The 23,164-nt window shown below is 37.5% G+C and overlaps 1 long non-coding RNA gene across 1 annotated transcript; it reads right to left on the minus strand.

Annotated features, from left to right (window-relative positions):
* Positions 1 to 1,053: 1,053 nt before the first annotated feature.
* Positions 1,054 to 9,080, minus strand: LOC125139808. Its single transcript, XR_007138924.1, has 3 exons — positions 8,980 to 9,080; positions 4,137 to 4,296; positions 1,054 to 1,721 (listed from the first exon to the last, which is right to left on the minus strand). It is a non-coding gene; the product is annotated as an uncharacterized LOC125139808 (long non-coding RNA).
* Positions 9,081 to 23,164: the final 14,084 nt, after the last annotated feature.

Genomic DNA, 23,164 nt, shown 5'->3' on the forward strand with positions numbered 1-23,164 from the left:
GAAGACCTCATAGCTGACAATAAATATCAGAGCAAAAGTCAAGCCATGAGGTCACTGAGGAACTGCCTGTAGAGCTTAGAGACAAGACTGTTACAAAGCACAGATCTGGGGAAGGTTACAAAAAAAATGACTGAAGATGTTATTTATATGGTGAATCTTTCTGTAAGGAGTCTCTGTTTTATTACTTACTTTACTTATACCTGCAACTCTGCCTTTACTGAAACTACATAAAAATACCAAAAAAATGTGTGATATTATATCTTGGCCTTTTTGCTTCTTACATTTTTTACTTTATCTTTCTGTCTCCCACCAAATATCTCTAATTCCCTCTTCCTTCCTTTCTTTCTGTCTCACTTACTTTCCTTTTCTATCTCTCCCAATCTCACTGTTTTATGTGTCAAGGTATGCTGCTCACTAGTAGTCTCAAGCAGCATGACACCTCGCACATTAACTTTGACTCATTAATCATAAACACTCTGTGATCCCAAATGAAGCCTCCAGTGTTGATGCTATTAAAGCAGAGAAAGAAAAAAAAAAAAAACAGAAACACGTAAACGCCACCAGCTACAGAATAGAGTCCTAGTCAAGGAGCATGATCAATTATTCAAAGCTCAAAACTCTAGTGGCCTTGGAAAGGCACCTCAATGAAATTCTTAATTTGCAGATTTCATGCTTTGTGTCTTATGAAGAGAATGGGTTTTTATGCACCACAGTATTAACACCTCGCAATTGAGAAGTACCTCTCAATATTTGAAGACTGCTTGAAGAATAAGCATAAGCTTATTAAAGGAAGGATTACGTAGGACCGAGTACTTCATCTGCTGGGAAAGTCAAGTTTGTAATTATAGAACATATAGTAAGCTTTTTTTTTCTTTTAAAGGTGAAATGAATTTCAGCTTCTCTATGAGTCTGACTTTCAAGGTACACATGCTCAACTTTTGTACCTTTAGTACCTGAGGAGTAAATGTAGTGTGTGTGGGTGTGTGCATGAACAATAAAAAAAACTCATAGCTATAAGCATAAAGTGCAAACATATAGTCAGGGTAAAAGATATAATGTAATTATTTCTTTATCCAATGTAATAAGACCATAAATAGAGGCTAGTGTATGGAATCATTTGAAATCTTTATACTAGTACACTGGCTACATTACACCCGTGAAATGGAAATGGAATAATCAGCTATTTTAAATCAGCATAAACAAATTAATTATTTTATGATCACAAGTCTAATATACATTTTGTAAGATTTCAATGTGAGATGTTTTTCACACCCGGCTGAACTGACACTTCTTGATGATTTCTTATACATAATTATTATTATTTTAGCTGCCGAAATTATGGGGTGATTAGTGTAAGGTGTGGGGTTTAGTAGAGCAAGGGTTCAGATTTTCCATTACAGCTCTGCATTTTCAAGAATGTTTTATTAGCCTTAGTGTAAAAATGTCCTAGAGAACACTTTAGTATGGTGAACACGGAATGACAGCACAGAGCTGTGGGTTAGGGTGCAAAACACAGTATTAATTTATTGTGCAAATAATGGGAAGAAAAGTTGCAGCAATCGTGGACTAGCAAACTTGCAGTGAGGGTTTAGGCCTTGGTGAGGGAGCTCCGGGAGGTCCACAGCTGAGGGATGGTTGGGAGACTAGCCAGCAGCGGTGAGATAAAGGCACCGTCACAGGATCATGGCTGAGTCTCAGCAGGCAGTTGAAGTGTTGTTGAGCTGGTGGAGGAAAAAAAAAGCAGAGGAAGACAACACATTAGTTCTTCCTCTAGCTGCTGAGTCTGGCTCTCTGCTGTGGTCTTCTGCTGGAGGGTGAATGCCATAGCAGTAGTCATGATTTTTTTACTTAATTCTGGCAGAAGTTTTGCCACCCTGCCTTGCACTCTGATCTAATGGAGCTGACCTTGGTGTTGAAGGCTTTGGCGTCGTGTCAGCGATGCTGGCGTCGGTGATGCACCGTGTTTTCTGGGGCAAAGAGCGGACTTTTGGTGCGATTGTGTGTTCTTAATAAAATTTGGAAATAATACACCTTTTATAATGGATGCAAAATAAAATGAGCCTGATATTAGTATTTTAATGTATAAATGTATTAATATTTGTTAAAAAATTAATATGTCTGCTCCTTCCCCAGGGATGAGCTCCCACTATAAGAATGAATGTAAACGTAACATTTACTAAAATTTTGTACAAATAAAAAATTATTACTTACGTTTTTTAGGTCAGGTGGGTGACAGGTTGCCCTAGCTACTCAGGGGCATTAAGAGCTTTGGCTTGATCACTATTCAAATTCTGTGATATATAACCAAAATGATCTTTCTATATTTAATTAAACAACCCACATGATGACAAAAAAAAAAACCCCAATGATTCAGCAGGGTGCCAAATGAGTGCGAGGACAGAGTCTGCATGTCAGAACAAAAGGGAGGTGTGGGTATTTTCCTGGTAACTTAAATTACTTGTATAGGTTAATAATCCCACTATATTTTAAATGCTTGCTGATCAATGAAGAACTGACCCCCCCCCCACCCCCCCCCCCCCCCCCCCCAAAAAAAAAAAAAAAAAAAAAAAAAACTACACTTCCACCCATCTGTTCTTAACCAAACAGTCCAGTCTGAACCTGGCACTCTAGTGGCTCCTGATGATTAATTGCTATTTAAATATTAACGGTTCACACTGATTAGAAAGTGTACCTTCTGCTTCACTGAACACACACACAAACACGCGTCACAGAGCAGAGGCTGATCACAGCTTTACCATCTATAAATTTTGGAACAAACATCAAACGATCTTTTATTTAGTGTCTACTTGTCAGGAAACACACCTGCACTCCCAGATGAAATCTGAGGCCCCATTAGCCTGTCACACTCGTTTTCTTCCTTTTCATCACACACAGTCAGAACTGGAGCAATACTCCAGGATGCAAAGGTTCAGCTTGGAAAACATAACAGGAAGCATGGCGGACCTAGAAAGCTTTCCTGAAGGTTGCCTTTGCCCAGGTGGTGCAGTCACTCATAAGTGACTTTTTCCTTTCAAGTTTCGAAACATTTCTAAATTCTACGCCAAAGTTAATTTTTTTATTCTCTGGAGAGGCATAAGGATAACTTAACAGGAATACCGTGCCATGAAGTATCCAGACATTCTGAGATGAGATGCAAACTAAATGTGGTCTTTGAGGACAACAACCTCCAACCTACTACAGCAATGATTTGTACAGGCCAGGAGCAGGGGTTTAACAAGTAAACTAATACATTATCATTAACTAAAAAGACACTGATGTACTATTTTATTTATTTGTGAGTGTTCTATGTTTGGTCAGGAATTTGGTGCATTCTGCTTTTATGGTTGCAAAGCTTCTTAGTGGTTAATGCAGAAATGAAACTTTTAATCAAGTGCTAGGTCTGCTAGACTTAGCAGTAGCAAAGATTATCAAAATTAACTTGCTAGGTAACAACATAGCTACCTTCTGAACCAGGAGATATGTGGATTTTAATCGTGCTAAACAGCATGGTAGGGCAGGAGGTAGTCTTGCTGTCTTGAAGTTTAATACTGAGCTTGGGTTAGTGTTTGAGTGTAATTTTGTATCTGCTCTGTGTGGGTTCGATCACGGTTCTCCTTTCATCTTGAATCCCCAAAAAACATGATGGTGTGTAAATTGATGTATATCAATACCTACTGTATATCACCCCTATCAAGCATGAATGAGATGTGCATTGTGTCCTGCAATGGACAGGAGTCCCATCCAGGGTGTATTCCACTGACCACAGTTTGAACTGTGAACTGCAGCTACATTAGGATCAGAGCAATGCAAGTATTTTCTGTGCCAGTGATGGCCCATTTAGGTCAAAAAATGACATAAATTGTCACAAATCCAACCTAATGCACAAATCCAACCTAATGCTTGTTTTAGATTTTGGACTGAAACTGAAACCCGACCGAGGGTTCTGATCCATATCCTTAGAAAAGGTCTTATCAGGATCCAGTTGTAGCAGTGTTCTGGCAGATCCAAATGAGCTCATTGCTGTCATTCGATGGCAGAATGTGGGCCAAATGAGAGTGGGACTGTATGTGTCGGCAGCCACTGGGCCTTTACTCATTATCTGGGAAATGCTACTTTTTCCATCTTTATTCACTTACCTTCTGTGACAGCTCTGCTGCCCAAGAGCAGTAAGTCACCCATTGGAGTAGTGTGTTCGAAACTGGAGTCGTGTCTCGATTTCCTGCAATCGTGAGCTAGTTATCAGGAAATCAGCTTCAGTTTTCCAAACGTCAGTGTCAGATAGTGCCAGACAGCTAGCTGAGACAAACAAACATGACTTATTTATTCAAGTATAACTTAAAGTATAAGTTATCTAAATAATTAATGACTTCATTAACAAACTGAAAATAATCAGAATAGAAATAAATTCTGACCAATCTTTTATAACAGTTTTCCACAGGGAGACTTTTTTATGATATGGATCTTTGGGACAGTTTGGATTTGGCACTTTGAGGTGAATATTTGGCACTAAATCACAGATTAGACAGTGAAAAAAATGTCTAAGAAATAGAATACTAATCAAAAATACTAAAAATCTACTGAAAATCTACAGACAATGAAACCAGTATATTTACATAGTATATATTTATATAGTAAATTCTGCATTATGTCAAAGAACAGCTGCTAGCTACTACTGTAGCTTGCTTTTTACAATGTACTGTATTGCTTTTATTTCTGTTACTAGGCCATGGTTGCTTTCTTTTTTCAAATAATGAATAATCCAGAACTTAAGTCTCTTTTTTTGGTTAAATATATACTACACAGTGTAAATTTGGCCTGGATTAGGAGTCTGGTAGCTGTTAGCTTGTGCATAGAAATTAAACAATCCTTAATAAAAATTAAACAAGTCGAATTGCTCTCGTTTAATTTGTATCCCTGAAATACATTTTAACATACTACAAACAGGAAGAAAATTCTTAGAGAACTATTACAAACATATGACCTTGCTATGGCCTTGAACCTGTTTAGAATTCCAGTCAGATCCTAAAATCAAATCCTACACACATTCATCCACTTGATCTTGAGATATTGCATTAATGAGAATCTTGGACAGATACAGGGATGGGAGATGGCAAAAATTGTGACTGACAGAAAATGGGCCTTGAGTTCTTGAAGATCTGGAACAGTGGTGGCTCACATGATTTTAGGGGGTTCAAGCCCCAGCACTGCTAAATTGCCACTGTTGGGGCCCTTTAAGCAAGGCCCCTAATCCTCTCAGCTCCAGGGGTGTATCATGGGTGACCCTGCGATTTGACCGCAACAAAAAGAAGGAATTTCACTGTACTATAATACTGTATATATATACAGTATATCACAAAATAAAGGTGTAAGTACATTTTGTAGTCATTTCTGTGTGACAAACAGGAAGTTAGCTATTGAAGAAAAAACTCTTGACCTCACAAACATCCAACCCATCGATCAAAAAGCATGCACCACTCACTTGCTCTGCATTATTATGAAACATAATTTTTTTTTATTGAAGCACATGTGCAAGTAAATTGGGTTTGGTGTTGTTGTGTACTGAAAAGTACCAGAGTAAAATGTTTAGAAGTGCTTCAGTACAATTTTGTGGCATTTTGCATTTCCATTCAAAGTGCTCTCGAACCATGTATAAAACTTTTTGCTCGTCTCTCGCCAAACGTTCTCTATACATCAGCCAAATTTTCCCTTCTGTGCTTTTATGCATAAAGTTACCAGGCCCATCTGTGAAATCAGATGAGTGTGTTCATGACTAACGGATTTCACACACCTGACCTGATGAATAATCACATTCCCTGAATCACTCTGTATCATTTTGTCTCTGTGCCTCAAGATAATGTGAAATAGACTCAAAGATTTTTTTTTTTTGACAAACATCTCCGAATATTGACTAACGCAGTTGTATTGAAACACAAGTGAATTATTGATCATGAAGCTTTATGTTTGTGAAGATATCTCTAATAGCTGTAATTGTTCATGATTGAGACAAGGAACAGCTCAGTCAATCCCAATTTCCCTGCAGTAGGTTATCTGCCTCCCATCATTTGGTCAAATAAAGCCTCCAGATTTAAACTCCCAGGGTCACTTCTCATAAACGGCCACTGAGGATTATTTATATTCTGTCTTCTCATTTTCTTCTTGTTTACCCTCTTGGCAATATCCTTGGACTTCCGTGCATCTATCTACCAGATAATACCTGCCTGCTAATATTTGACTTAACCCCATCCTGAAAGATTTTGTCAAAACCTTGGCACATGTCTAAGATAATGTGTATTATGTATTCATGCTTCACCTCCTAATCGCCCATAGAAAAAATATCAAAACGGTTTTGCAGGAAGAGGCACAGGGAATATTTTATAGACTGCCACACGTTGAACTGTGGATTGCCTTGACTGATCGACTCCTGCAAGCCATTTTTAAGTTTTTGATTTGTTTTGTGACATTTTGATGTATGAGTCACTGTGAGGGTAGTTGTGACTGATTTGCTCTAAATAGCATTATTAAACCCCAAACAAATGCTGACAGAGTTTTAAGAGCAATGATTTACTACAAATATCAATATTTTAGTTGTTCACATTGTTCATTTGAATTCTTTCCATTCCTTATGCTGATAGGTCTCATTAATATGAAGCACTGCTGAAATAAAATTGTACTTTTTCCTCCATTACATACATACACAAATATATTCTGGATTATATGTGGATGGGGTGTGGTGGTGGTGGTGGTGGTGGTGGTGGTGGTGGTGGGGGGGGCGTGGTGGCTTTGTGATTAGCAGCTCTGGGGTTGGGGGTTTGATTGCTGCCTCTCTGTTCTTCGGAGGTTTCCTCTGGATACTCCAGTTTCCTCCCTTAGTCCAAAAGCATGCAGCACAGGATGACTGGCATCTCCAAATTGTCTGTAGTGTGTGACACACCCTTTCATATACAGGGACAGAATATAGGGTGAAAATCAGTATTATTTGTCTAACGAAATAGAACATTTCTCTTCAATTGAAGTATTAAATTGTCAAAAGAAAAAAGTGGTGTATTTAATTATTTTGGACCCCCACATTATTGTTACATTTGCGGATGGATCCCACCGGCGGTAGCGATCGAACCTGGATCTCCATCAAATCAGGCCCTATTGCAGGATTCACTATGTGCACTGCTTTATTAACATTACGATTCTTACTTCAAACATGACAGAAACAAAACACCACTGTGTCATGAAAACCTAGTTAACATGAACAAAACATAACTATTGCATAAAAACCTAGAACAATGTCCGACCTTACGGCTCGCGCGTGAGAACAATGACTCACCATCACAAAGACAGCAGACAGGCATATATAAAGCAGTACATCAAAGTAAACAAGAAACAGGTGAGATGTTAGGAAAAGAGGATAGGAAAAGAGTGGCACTGTGTACATGGACACAATAACAAGGTGGTGATAAGAAAACACCTCTGGAGGTCTGGCAACATAATATAATATATATAATATAATATAATATTTAAACAAGGACATTCATTCATTCACTCTTACTCATTTTTTACTGCTTATCCGAACTACCTCGGGTCACGGGGAGCCTGTGCCTATCTCAGGCGTCATTGGGCATCAAGGCAGGATACACCCTGGACGGAGTGCCAACCCATCACAGCACACACACACTCTCATTCACTCACACACTCACACACTACGGACAATTTTCCAGAGATGCCAATCAACCTACCATGCATGTCTTTGGACCGGGGGAGAAAACCGGAGTACCCGAAGGAAACCCCCGAGGCACGGGGAGAACAAGCAAACTCCACACACACAATGCGGAGGCGGGAAATCGAACCCCAACACTGGAGGTGTGAGGCAAATGTGCTAACCACTAAGCCACCGTGCCCCCCCTAAACAAGGACATAAGCTTTAATAATTAGTGGGTTTTTTTTTTTTTGGGATTAAATACTAATATATAGAAATACTAAATAGACAGTTTATAACAGTGCATGGGAAAAAAAAAAGATATTCCAACAAACTGCTCTGTGGAAGTCTTCCTCTCCAGATTGTCTTCACAGTGAAATAAATATTTCAATTGTAACAGCTTTCAGAGACATGATATGGAAATGTATACATATTTAATTAGACAAAGCCTAATTGCTTAAATGCTTGTACAGTTCTAAAAAAGTAGAATACAAAAAAAAAACTTGTAAGAATGTCAACAGGCAATCAACTGACTAACTGGAGCTTGTATTGATTTATAAATGACTCTATTCACCTGTAATGCCGTGCCATAAGCACTCCATCACATTTCTGATTAAAATAAATGTCACGACAGTCTGGGATTTAAGACAGAAGAAGTGTAACATGTTTTTTAAGAAGACTGAAACAACCTACCTCATAATTAGCAGAGAATTCATGCAATTTTAAACACAAAGGAATTATTTCATTTATTTATTCGATATTTTTCACTGGCTCAACAGAGGAGTTAATTTGATGCTTGGAATCCTTTCATCATTAGTTTACAGAATTTCTTTACATGTGCCTAAATAATGGAACAGCTCTGTAAATAAAGTTCCAGTCTCTCCAGGACTTTGGAATCTCAGAAATAAACTCAGAATCGAGCAAATTTTACATGGCTGTGCAATGTCATCACAACCCACGTTCATTCAAAGCCCTCTGATTCACGTACGTCAAACATAATAAAGTATGACAGAAAGTGATATACAACCATCATAAAAAAATCATTATTTTTTAATTCATATAATTTCTGTGCATTTTCACCAATTTAGGTAGTTTTCGCCAAAATAAAGCACAAGAGCTCAACATGTTGAATCAAACATTTTGAAAAAAAGTTTTGGCTGCAATTACAATCAATCAACTCCACCAAATTCAGTTTAACTGTGTTGTGCATCTATATAAATGTTTCATATTAAACACTCAGATTCAAAAAGATCAAATAATAAGTAACATAAATAAAATACAGTTATACTTACACCGAACATGGGACAACTCTAATATAACAATGACATAGGAACCTACATCCGGCCGTGCAAACACAAAACAATGACTGACTGAGACAGACACTAAAGGGCTGGTATATATTATTATTTTTTCTTTCCAATGGATGGCATTCTTGACCTCACAAAGAGTATTTCGTGACACCGTACGGGTTAACTATTGTTCTTTCAATCATTCATTAACAAAATCTTCAGAGACCTCCTGAATCATTGCCTCATAGCCTACATAGACAATCTTTTGATTTCCTCTGAGGATTACAATTCCCATGGGGGCACTTTACCCATTTTAGGTCCTAGTGGACCACAAGAACCTTGAATACATAAAAAGTGCCAAGAGACTTAACCCCAAGCAAACACGGTGGTTCCTCTTCTTCACCCGTTTCCAGTTCATGGTTTCCAAACGACCAGGAACAAAGAACCGCCTAAAGCTCTCTCCTTCGCATCTCTCCTTCCTGCCATACCTCCCTCCTCAAACCCGCTCACTCCAGCACCTCCACTGATCAGGACCAACTGTAGCCCTTTAGAGATTGATATTACCCCGGCATACCTAGTGAGCCCCAAACTCAACTGGCGACGAATAGGGGGACGCATGCAATATCTAGTAAACTGGGAAGGAACACAGGCCGGAGAAACAATCTAGGGTCGTTGCTTAGACTCTAAACTCATCAGATAATTCCACCAGTCCCACCCCAACCCCTCCGCACCCAGACCCAGAGGCCATCCCTGAAAGAGAGCACCAAGAGGTGTTTCTAGAGGTGGGCCTGTAACGATAGCACAAATCAACGGCCACCAGAGGAAACCCTTGCCGGAAGCCAAAGTCTTAAGTTGTTTCGGTTTTTTCTTCCTTTCGCTCTATATCTTGCAAAAAAAAAAAATTCCACACACAATAAAAATAAATAAATAAAATAAAATAAGTAAACGAATAAATAAAAGCTCCCTGAGATGCTAAATGAATGCTGTACAAAAGTTGTGGTAAGATATAATTGCACTTATAAATCACAGTATGCCTATGACTGAAAATAATTCTGTCTGAGAATTGGTTAGCAAGCACACACAAGCAAGGAATGGGTTATAATGAGCTTTGAGCAGTTTCATTAAGCAAACCTGTGAAGACAAGAAAGATTATACTGTAATTAGTGGAAAAAAATACAAAATTAGGTGTTGACTTGGATTTGGTTATTTATAATTTTGATCAATGACTCTGATTGGGAAAGGTTGTTTTGTCTGAATGCTTTATTGACACCTGCTATTTTCTGCTCAACACCTATCCATTATATTTGTTTGTTGGGAAATGGTCTGGTTCCCATAAAATACATTTCCCTTCTGTAGTTATTTCTTAAAATAACATGTAAATAATTAAAGAGCATCAATGATGATAGTGCAGTGCTGCCAGACGTGTTGTGTGAAAGTCTCTGTACACAAATGAAACTTACAGTATAATAACTATGCATTCATTTGTTTTACTGGAAACAAGGAACACTTTAGAGGTCTAAGAAATGAGACACATACAGGGCCTGTAATAGGTCGCACAATGGTTTGGATACATAAGGAGTTTCATTTGCACATCTTATATTAACCAAAGCCCTGTACTTTGCTGTAACAGGTTAGCATAGGGGGCTATCTGTCTCTGTTATGCTGCAAGAATCTGACATGTCCTCATCTTGACTCCTGATTAGGGTTCTTTCATGTATCCTAAGGGATGAAAAATGCTCTTATCTTATTTTGGGCATTGTGGGATTGGCTTTCACCTAGCCCTAACATTTGATTCAATATTGTGGTATAGCCATTAGTACATGGAACCCTTGTCATTAGACGGCACATCAGCAGGACGGCTGCTGTGTTTTCACATTGGACCTTCTACAGCATGCTCGATGTCCAATTTGCTGGGTTGCTTGGTAACCGAACATATTTCTGCTTCCCTGTGTGTCTGTGTGTGTGTATATGTGTGCGTATGTGTGTGCTGGTGCTCGCCCACTCATTCTTCATTCCTCAATGCAGCATTCAGACATCAGGTGGTGTGTTTCGATGCAGAATGCCACATTTCTCAAATTCCTGTGTGTAAGTACCAGAGGCTGTAAGAACGGAGCCCAAATCCATCAATTATATATATATATATATATATATATATATATATACATATATATATATATATATATATATGTATATATATATATATATATATATATATACAAACAGAATATGCATGAATGTATGTTTCTACAAAAAAGTTTACATCACTGTTCATGAATACTGTTTGTGAAGTCAACAAAAAGTTTGTTTTTGACTCAAGAGGGTTGTGCAAACTTTTTTCCTCACAGCGTAAAACAAAAATATTTTACACATAGCACAGATTTGTTTTGTGACCATAACCCAACTATTCAAATATTAAACAGATTAAAAAGATATAATCATTTCATTATAGTTTTTTTGTTTGATATGATGAACATTTTTTGTTAGGCTGAATAGAAATTCGAGATCATCCCTACAGTGAAACATGGTGACGGTAGCATTTGTTTTGTAAACACTGGGCAGAGTTGTGTGCAACATACAGGGTGATGCTAGAAGAAAATCTGTTCCAGTCTGCAAGAGAGTTGAGACTAGGGTGAAATGGTGGAAGTTTACCTTTTAAGAGGACAAAAACCTTAAGCACGATAAAAAAACAAAAAAAACATATACTTAATTTTCAAATCCAAGAACCTGAATGTGTCAGAATGGTCCAGACAATGCTCCGAAGTCAACGGTCTCCGTTCAATCGGATTGAGCTTGTGTATGTGTCTGAGTACGTGAGTATACTTTGCACACAACAGTGTCTAGAGTTTAAACAGACGAGTGTATTAATGATGTATTGTGATTGGCAGGGCAGAGGGAGTATGCCATCTCACCTCTTTGGGATCTAAACTTGCCATCTCCTGAATAAAGTAAGCAATTTGAATTTTTTGCTACACCACAGAGAAGCCCAGAAGCTGACAAATTTAATGGAAGCAAAAACTGTAGCAGTCCTTGCCAATCACAGCTTTATTGCCTGAACAATATTGGTGCACTGTGATTTTAATGATCGCAGAGTCAGCATACACATTGCAACAGTTAACAATAACTGTAGCTTATTTGAACATTTTTATATTTTTTCTCTGCAAACACAATATTATTGACCAAGTAACCAGCCACCTATATTATGACTTTCTCAGCACAGAGCCCTTAGGGAGAATGTGGGACGGTCTACCGCTATTATAATGTTATTGTTAGTTACAGTACATCTCATCCACCCAGCGTGACTCAGCCTCCCCAAAATCTGTCTGCTGCCATTATGTCAAAATCTGCCATGCCACCCACTGACGCAGCTCTCAAATTGGACAAGGTGTGGGATTTAAGTGCGTGGACATGCAGGAGGCACTGGGTTTGGCATGAAATATCAATGTCCTGCAAGGTCAGAGCAGCCAGGGCCCCATCTGTCAAGCTAGGTCTCTGGCATGTGGCGAGTCGCAGCGAGGCTGAGAGCTGCGAACGAAAAAGCATCAATCTTCCACACTGTTTTATTGTCCCTCTATGTTTCAATCGAGTTAAAAGATCAGTATAAAACAAAAAAAATGTGTCCTTTTCGAGCTATGACCAATAGCAAAGATTACAGTGAAGGAGAGCACATTCTGTGCTGAATGAACATCAAATATTGATAGTAGATACAGCAGTGATTAAACACTAATAACTGCAGGTTGTGATACCCCCAGAGTTAAACACTGTGTGCACTATAGAACTAAACATGCTATTTAGAAGTGTGGTGATTGGAAAAACACAGAGATGGAAATAGAAGAGTCTTTGGCAATAACCTGATTTTATTACTGTCATTTATCAGAGGGGACACGACACTTGCTTCTCAACCCACTTTTGGATTTGTGTAGACACAGATCACTGGTAGGGTGATTTCACAATAAGGTTGCCATTTATTTCCTCAAAATAAACCATTATTTTTTAAAGCATGCATTTAATCATAAAAAATTAAATCTATATCTTAGGCAACAATAACTCACGGTTTTAAGTTGATATTTTGCTGTTCGTTGAGTGTTGAATGTAAAATGATAAGTAAAAACACTAAATGTTGTTTACCAGCATCCAGGTTGATGATATGAGGACCTTTGGAAATAAACTTTTCCAATAATAATTTGCCTTCTAAACGGTTTACAATTACAGTGAAAATAATGAATAAATTCAGTGGTCTCCTTGTTCCAGATGATGCAATCTGACTGCTGGAAGAAACAACATGTACATGTTACAGATTCTTTAATAGATTGTATAAGGATATTTCAAGCATGAGATTTTAAATGAGGTCGCATTAAAGTAAATATTTAAATAAACAGTCTATTAATTGTGTATTAATATATTATTTTATTGTTAAGTCTAGATGTAATGGGCTGGGACCAAAAAAAAAAGCTCTTTTCTTCACTTTTTTGTCTTATTTATCTGAAATATGGACAGAGATTTGTTGTGAAATATGTTTTAATATTTAAATATGTTTAAAATGTAATAGCTTTATTGATAGCTTTATTGATATTCCATTTACTGCATTTCTATATATTACCTTTACACAAATGGCACCCCATTATAATATTATTATCATAATAATGTTAGATTTCAGAAGTAGTATACTCACTAGCATCACTAATTAATTGTTCTCTAGCATTACTTTTTTTTATATAGTTTATGTTCTATTAAAAATAATTGCACATGAATCCACCGAGCTGCTTGATAAATATGGGTGTCAAAATCAATTTGAATAGTCTCCAATAAGCATAACCAGGGGAGCACAAAGTTCTGGTACATTACAGAACAAGAATTCCAAACATAGTGCTGTAGAGGATTCTGAAGCTCTGAGGCCAACAAAAACAAGACGAAGAACTGTGACCTCTAAATTACAAACCCTGAGAGAAGGAGTAACCAGCTGACTAAATGCCACATGCTGGCTGTCCAAAGCTTTGGCACAGCATCACTCTAGAGTCTTGTAGCAATGCATTAACATGTGCCATTTTGACACAGCAGGATTGCTTCCGTCCACTTTGATTTGTTGCTTGTAGTGCTAAAGGTTAGTAACTTTGTTGTGTTATGCAATTTATTCCGTGTTGATGCGTGTATCGATGCAGTTTATTCCATGTTATTCTTTTACGATACAACTTAAATAACATGGAATAAACTGCATCAGTATGACATACAGCTCCAGTTCTAGTTGGCTCACAGACCATTACATGTTTAACTTTTTTTTACCAGTACATTGGTGTTTTATTCCGCCGGTGGATTGGAAATCGATTTTTTCAATCAATGTAAGCAAATGAATTATTTTATCACCACAAGTCAGGTATCAGATATAAAATTAGTCAGAACATTGTTGGATATCAGTGCAAGACATTTTACCTCTTTTTGGATGACTTTACACAGAATATTAGCTTTTGTGGAGAAAGGTTTCAGATGAAGCCACTAATAATCTAGGCAAAAAACAAAACAAAAAAAAAAACAAAAAACAAAAGAATAACCAGAAATACATTTTAAAAATTATATATTCTTAAAAGGTCTACTTTCAGTTAAGCCACGAAATGTGGGACATTTTTTGGCCTCTGGTAAAAAGAGTTAAAAGAATATTTATTTTTTAAATAAATGGTTAAAAAATATCTTTGCAAAATCCTTAATTACATGTTTGATTTCTAAACTTTTTATGAAAGACATTTGATGGAATTTTATCAATATCCCCCAAGAATTATTTACAAACACAAACCATGAAAACTATAAACTGAAAACTAAATGTTGTCTAACTTTAAGTCAAGAGCATGACAGCCATCATAAAATCATTTGAAAATATAGTGACCCTTTAATCTGATCTAGACCCAAGTGCTAATATCATCTCTTGAAAATACATATTCACTGTAGTCCATTTATCACTGGCTGTGAGATTACTCCACAGAACTACAGCTAATTAGGAATTATTTGTCGGTAGTATAGGTATTGCAAAAAGAGAGTCAGTTAATATTCGTTAGCTCAAATAAGTACTCGTTACCACTGGTGAGCTAAAAAGCATCTTGGAATGCACAAGATGTCAGTGGGTTAACGGGTTATCATAAGATATAGGAATCTGAAGCTATGGCTGAGGTTTGACAAAAAAAAAAAAGACAACCTTGGTTGCTTTCAAAACTCCAAACAGGCTAGACAGATCCAGATAGCAATGGTACAGGCTTGGTAAAGATGGATGGATGCTTAGAGAACTAAATGTACACTATGTTCTAAGTGCAAACTGAAAAAGAGATGCTTATAAACAGTCTTCAATCAAGCATACATAATAAAACACAGGTGATTGTATGTGACTGTATGTTTGTAGTCGGCGATGAAGCAGAGCATGTGATGTGTGGTGACATGATAGATAGCAGTGTGTATGGTATTTCAAATGTATATGATCTGGCCAAATAATGATCATTTTTTAAATGTTTTAAACTAGAGTTTTGTGTGCAGAATGGTTTAACCCTCCATTCGCTGATTCCAGTTGAAAGGGATACATCCTCTATTTTAAACAGTATTGACAATCTTCTTATTCATTAGCTATGGTGAATTATTTAGTAATTACAGAGAAACTAATATTGGTTGTAGTTATGAGAATGATAAATTCAAGTAAGGATCCTCCGACAAAGCTACAAATTTACAGCTGAATTAAAACTTTTACAATGACTACATTGTGTTAAACAGCCCCTAGGTGTTTGAGATGTTTCTTGAAAATGACCGCCTAGAGCTCTAAGAAACACTTGAAATGCTTGGGCAGGTCATTTGTACTTCTTTTTTTACTTGTAAGTCTTGATATTTTTCTACTTCCTGAATAAGATGTCCCAAGATCATCTGGAAACCCAAAATCATCTGGAATTGCTCTGTCAGTGAACACTGTTTTTCTGATTTTCCTTGTCAGTCACTCTGTTGCCTGACTGTCTTATGGGTGTCTTTATGTCACTTTGAATTTCCATGTCCCTCAAGATTCTGTCACAGTATTAGTTCTATACTGACACGGCTTTATTTTTCCTTACACCAACACTGTTATTTGACATACAGCATTTAAAGTAAATTCAATTTTGAGCATCCAAAAAGGAATACATATTAATCCTGTTTCTTATTGAATGTACCTTTTTCTTGCCATAGAGTTATTTAAAATGCTGAAATCCTAAGCTCACATGTAGTTGGGGATTGCATGAAGCAGGTGCTTTAAACAGGTGCTTTCCACTCCTGTTAAGAAGAATGCTATTGCATACAAGCCCTGAGGAAACATGCTGGTGTTATACTGTAAGCCCTTTGATCCACCAAAAACTCAGTTTTATTTTAAAGCCACAGGATGTAACGCACCATTTTCCATGGTACAGAAATACTACGTTAAGCTATTTGAAGAAGTGCATTTTGTAACATTGGTTGAATTGCACTCTTACACAGTGTGCAGATAAATCCCCCTGTCAATGCACATTAAAATTCAGATCTGCTTTCCAAACCGCATAATGAGCACTATGTAGTATTTCTAAATAGCAGTGACATAAATGATAAACTGGTACAGCTTTGTGTTATATGGCATGAGAATATCAGAAAGTCTTACAATTTTCTGAGTATTATAGAGATATTATGCAAAAAAAAAAAAAAGTAAACTAATTGTGCAAATCAGTTAGAGTTGCTGGGTATGCTCACATCTTTTGGCATCCCAAAGCCCAACGTATTAAGAAAAAGTTAATTATTTTAGCTACCTAGTGAAGAAGAGAGGTGTAGAGAACAAATGCAACTTCTGCTTGCATTCTGTGTGTATTTGAGTGTTTTTATCTCTTGTAATACAGGTGTTAGCATTCTATACACAGCAGAAAAACAACAGGTTACAAACACATGTCAGTCAGTAGCCTTCACAACTGGGTAATTATACCATTTCTACAATGGGATTAATTATTCACTAGCTTATGTTCAGCAAGTCCATTTGTTTTTAATCCTTTTTCCTTTTTTGGTCTCATAGTCTCTTCTTCCCCTGATTACCGTAGATAATGTTTCTCATCTGTCACTGTGTAGCTGGACATATTTTATGCCTCAGTTTGGGGTGTGATGATATTCAATACGTATGAGCTGTTCAGTGTCATATATTGTGTACTGTTTTTCCACTCATTCCAACCAAAAACTCATGAAGCTAGACAATAATGTCCATTTATTTATCTTTTTATTTACATGGACTGCTTATCCTAAACAGGATCGTGAGGAACCTGGAATCTATCTCAAAGACCTCGCAGGACCATTTGGGGTACAATGTAGACAAGGTGCCAACCCATCACAGGGCCTAAATAAGTGCCGACTATGAAAACCCAGGACAATGGTTGTACTCATTATGGCATGTCTTTTGTTTTACAAAATTACATTTTGTACAAGGGGATTACAGTGGCTTAATGGTTATCACATTTGTCTTGCACCACTGGGATTGGGGGTTAAATTCCTGGCTCTGCCCTGTGAGAGTGGAGTTTGGGTGATCTCCCCATGCTTTCAGGGTATTCCACTGACTCTGGCCTCCTCTCTCAGTTCAACAACATGCGTATCCATGGTACTCTGCAAATTGTACCCAGATTCTTTGGGACAGGTTTGTCAATCCTGTGTAGGATAAACAGCATGATGGATAGATCGATAGATGGATGGATGAATGGGTGGATGGATGGATAGACGGCAGGAGGATAGACAGACATTTTCTCCAGCTCAACTTGATCATTGACTAATCTATGTAGCTGCTGATCTGGTTAAGAGGAGATGATTACCTGCATTGTATGGTGTAACATGGATTCATTTTTGGTTTTTGTATAAATTTGTTTATTTAAAAAGGGCTAATATGGCTTTTAGGGAGACTTTCAGAGTTTGGTCTAAAAGTGTATTACTGAATTTAAAATATTCTTAAGACTCCAGAATAAGAAATCTACTCATGATAATAAGTTATTCAATTTAGCTAGTATAAAAATAAAAAAAACTACATTAGACCAAATTACTTTAGAATATAATTCATTACCAGTCAACGTGAGTGGCTATGAAATCAAATGGCTGTGGAAGTTTGAATAATAATGGTGCGGAATGGGGCTATAGAAATGGTACAGCTTGCCTAGGGTACACAATGTGCCAGGGCCAGCACAGCTTTCACCACTGTATTACTGAAGTCTCTCCTTCAGTTCAGAGTTATTACAAGCTTGAGTTAGCCCAGTGTGTCAGGGGTTCTTTTAGATTAGACTTGCTCATTCATCGCAGATGGTATAGGAAAAAGCAAGCCATGGAGCGCTCTCTCTCTCTCTCTCTCTCTCTCTCTCTCTCTCTCTCTCTCTCTCTCTCTCTCAATCTTTCTGTAATGCTGAGTACTGCTGCTTCAATAGTGCACAACCTATTGTAAGACCCTTGAGAGCACAGAGAATCTGATCTGGCCAATAGAAAACCATCAGAAAGCTGCCTGTCTGCATTTCTTTTAAATGCTATGTATGCCTACCATCATAAAGATGAGTATTATAACAATATTCTTTTTTATTTCAAATGCAAAAAAATAAATAAAATAAAAAAAAAATTCAACAAGAGGCATAGGCATATTAAATTACTGATAAGTGCAGCTTCTGAAAATACATATTTAAATCTTTAGATAGAGAGACAATAAACGAATAGTGCTATTTCAGCTATTCATATTTATATCATTTTTGAGTTTGACTGCTTTTCCTGTTTGCATGGGTTTCCTCTTTGTTCTCTGGTTCCTCTTTTTCTTCTTCTTCTTCTTCTTCTGCTTCTTCTTCTTCTTCTTCTTCTTCTTCTTCTTCTTCCTCTTCTTCTTCTTCTTCTTCTTCTACTACTTTTGGATTTTCCCATTAGGGGTCGCCACAGTGAATCATTTGTTTCCGCCTAACTCTATTCTCTGCCTCCTCTACTCTATCTCCTCTTTGGCCTCACTCTTAACCTCTTACCTGGCAGCTCCATCTCCAACATCCTTCTACCAATATAACCATCTCCCTCCTCTGTACATGTCCAAACCATCTCAATCTATCCTCTCTGACCTTGTCCCAAAAACAGCCAACCTGAGCTGTCCCTCTTATATGCTCGTTCCTAATCCTGTCCATCCTCAACGCTCTAAAAGGGAACTTCTGTTTCCTTGATAAAACATAATTTGATTAGACACTCCTAATTTGCCATAGATGTGAATGAGCATGTTTATAGATGAATGAGACCCCATACAGGATGTCTTCCCATTTCTCACCCAGTGATCCACGTATAATTTCCAGAACAGAATAAAGAACTTAAGATGCCAGAATTTACAGCAGATCTACAGCTTAAAAACTGTCAGCTTAAAAAAATCCCAGAAATAATGGAGATGCATTTTTCTACTTCTTTGTGTCAGGAAACAAGTTCAACATGGTGCACATGGATTTCTGATTCAAAGTATCTGCAATCCCACCACCCGGGGATGGTATTCACTTCAATGTACTGTAACTTTTAACAAGAATTGTTCTGTACATCATCTCCCACACATCTGTACACAATCTTCTCTCACATTGTTCCCTTGTTTTCCATATTCTAATATATGCTTGCAGACATTGATTAGATTTAAATCCTATTGTTTGCTCTTCCACCTACAAGCTTGTTCCAAATCTAAGCACAAAAACATAGACTCTGGCAACCCATATTTTGTATGACAAAAAAAAAATTTTACTCTAAGGAAGGCAGGGACTTGCTATGAAATATGAACATTTTGTTTTTCCAGAAAGGTCACAGCTGAATCACTTGTTTTCTGTTTGTTCAAGCTTTCAACTTCCAGAAGCTCATGATGTCAAAGTTCACATAGATAAATCCTGTGCAAAAGGAAACGATTCGCTGCCAGTGGCGTATTCCTGTTTTTAAGTTCCCACGTTCTTTCCATTCTAGGATTTTATTCTTGGGGTATTGGAGCAAAGTTTACTGGTAAATATAGTGGGCAGGTACAAAAAAAAGTAGACAGGAGATCTTAAGAGTTTATGTGAGCGTGGTCACAGTTTCTTTTGGAATTTGGGGATTAAAATTACAGCGTCAACTTCAATAGACTTACTATTATACTAATAACCAATAAGCTTACTATGGTTTAGGATACCTTTAAAAAATGTTATTTATCCTTATTTTTGAAACAACTTCATTCATTCATCTTCTACCACTTATCCGAACTTCTCGGGTCACGGGGAGCCTGTGCCTATCTCAGGCGTCATCGGGCATCGAGGCAGGATACACCCTGGACGGAGTGCCAACCCATCGCAGGGCACACAACCACACTCTTATTCACTCACATACTCACACACTATGGACAATTTTCCAGAGATGCCAATCAAACTACCATGCATGTCTTTGGACCGGGGGAGGAAACCGGAGTACCCGGAGGAAACCCCCGAGGCACGGGGAGAACATGCAAACTCCACACACACAAGGCGGAGGCGGGAATCGAACCCCGACCCTGGAGGTGTGAGGTGAACGTGCTAACCACTAAGCCACCGTGCCCCCCTTATTCATTTAAATTAGTTTTTGAAACAAAGGAACGTTGATTTATTTGTTGTATCTTACAGGCATGAGGCTTTTTTTAGAAGAAGGATAGAAAGGATGTTTTCAAACAGCTCAGCTAGACTGTGACGGCTTTATGTTTAGCTTTGCACTTTACTGACAAACCTCATTTTCTCAAACATTTTTCTTTTTTAATCATTCCCCCTCTTTTTTTCAGCATAACCCATGATAATACTCTCTCATCCAACAGATTGATTCTCAGAAGCAAATGCCCATCCCTAAAGCATGTAAAAGAAGGCAATTTCCTGAAAGTCAAGATCCGACTCTAGTGTAAGTATTTAATTATACCCATAGTTCAAGTCTTGTGTTCCTCCACCCGTAGAATTAATCCATTGGTTCTGGAAGAATGGACAACAGAAGGTGCCATGGAAAAGCTGGGGCAGTGCTGGTCAATCTCTCAGAGTTAATTATGCCCTCCATCTAAAACAGAGCTGTTCTGATCAAATGAATGTCTCATCCACCAGAACAGTGCTATCAAATTGCACGCTCCCTTTTCATTACTGTAGTACAAAATGGTTGAGACTTAATGAGACTTAAATCTCAGTGTGAGTGACGTTGCCCTTTTTTTCCTCTTGAACTGCTGATAAACATAAATGGTCCGAAGGTTATGATCGGACATTTACAAACATATAGAATTAATAAAAGTAAAATCCATTTGAAACATCAGTAAAATGTCCTTCACAGCATCCCATTTGCACTATACCTTATAATATAATTATTTAACTCTTCAAAAAGATTCATTGTGCAGTAATGTGTGAATCCTTTTACATCTCATGCTTAAAACACCCTTTTATACGCTTAGACCCTGAACTGCAGGGTATGCTTTTTTAATCGTGATCCCACTATTTCGAAATTTCTAACTAATTATTTCAAGATATCTTGTCATTTTTACTTAGTAATATGATGTGATAAAGTCACAATAATAAGACACCAAGTAATGTCTTAACTTAGTAGCTCGTTATTTCTTATTTAGTAAGAAATAACGAGCTACTAAGTTAAGACATTATATTGTCTTCGTATCTCATTATTTTGACTTTTTTCTTCACTATTTCTGACTTGTTATTTTGACGGAAATAATGATAAATTCTTTATACCTTTCAGGTGAGTTCAGGGTTTCAAAAAATATAGATTATGAAATTTGTGCATCATGATTTCATAAACCTGCAATAATGTATGAATCACCGCAAGCATAGAAAACAGACATGAGATTCGGCAAAACACAGACTGAGTAGCACAGGAAAGGCATGGAATTAAAAATAAACACAGTGTAACATGAAACACTATTCAAGGCTCCATGTATTCAGCTGTATGTGAGAGGGAAGTGATGGAAAGTGAGAAGACTCCTGTGAGACACTGCATCAGTATCAAACAATGACAGATACTTTGTCCTTTATTGAAAAAGCTCCCAAAAATCAGGGTGGAAAGAATAGGGGCCAGGAGTCTCGAAAGTATTGAACCGGTGATGTTTTTTCAGCTCTCATTACACGCTTCGGAGCGAAAGCACAAACCATATAACCTCCTTTTAAATAAAGCCCTCAGAGAGACATGGTCAATCAGCTGGAGGTCCACTGAAAAGCCATGCTGGCTAATGCTAAGATGGGAACACAGACCTTCATGGTTGATGGACTTTAGCAAGCTAAAGTGTTGGTTTTGTCATCGAGAGTTTGAGACGACTGGATAAAGCTGGTCCTATCCCAAATCATAAGCTCTTTTCTTAGAAAGGAAACATTGGGTTCTTATCACAGAAAAGCTGTCAAGTCGACAGATTTTTTTTTCCATGGCTTAACATTTATTGGGTAAACATTTACATAATGATGGACAATTAATGACGCATGATGCCTGCAACACAGTGCCACTATCTTTAACTGTCTACGGGTCCATATATCTTAATCTATTTATCACTTATTGGCAATGACCTTAACCATTATTCAATTCTTTTCAAATTAAACAACCGTCCACTGCTTTCAAGAAACACTGGACAACAACGGCAGCACTAGCGTTTCTCAGTTCTAACAGTTTCTCAACCTCAGCTACAGCCCTTGAGAGATATAAGATATAAAAGAGATGAACAGCTTCTTCTTCATCGCTGTAAACCCGCTAGTGGTGACATTCATCCATACCAGACCAGGCTTTATATTTAATTCATTTTAATTCATTTTTATTTGTACAGCGTAGCTTCATGCAGCAGCTTCACACAGAAGCTTCACACAGCATCTTTACAGAAAGCTGGGCTTAGAGCCTTGAGTTGACACTGGCAAGGAAAAAAATCCCTTGGGCCGGGGGAAAGAAGAAAGCTTGAGGAGAGTCTGAGTTGAAAGGGGAGAACTTTCTTTAAACAATAAATTCTGGGCTTTTTAATAAGTAAGCTTGTGATGAATTATCTACAGAAAAAAATATTGTTGCAGTATGTTGTTGTTGTAAAATAATCACAATGCAGCAGTGTGATGGTTTTTTCATTTAAATGATATTTCTTATATGTTTACACGTGAATAGGTGTGTTTAATATGCACATTAATAATTTAGGTTCTGTTTGGGCTTCTGAGTTTGAATCCTGATGATGGTTATTCTGTCTGGTTGGAATTTCTTTTTTACT

Source organism: Tachysurus fulvidraco, chromosome 2 (assembly GCF_022655615.1).
Source record: "Tachysurus fulvidraco isolate hzauxx_2018 chromosome 2, HZAU_PFXX_2.0, whole genome shotgun sequence".
Lineage (NCBI taxonomy): Eukaryota > Metazoa > Chordata > Actinopteri > Siluriformes > Bagridae > Tachysurus > Tachysurus fulvidraco.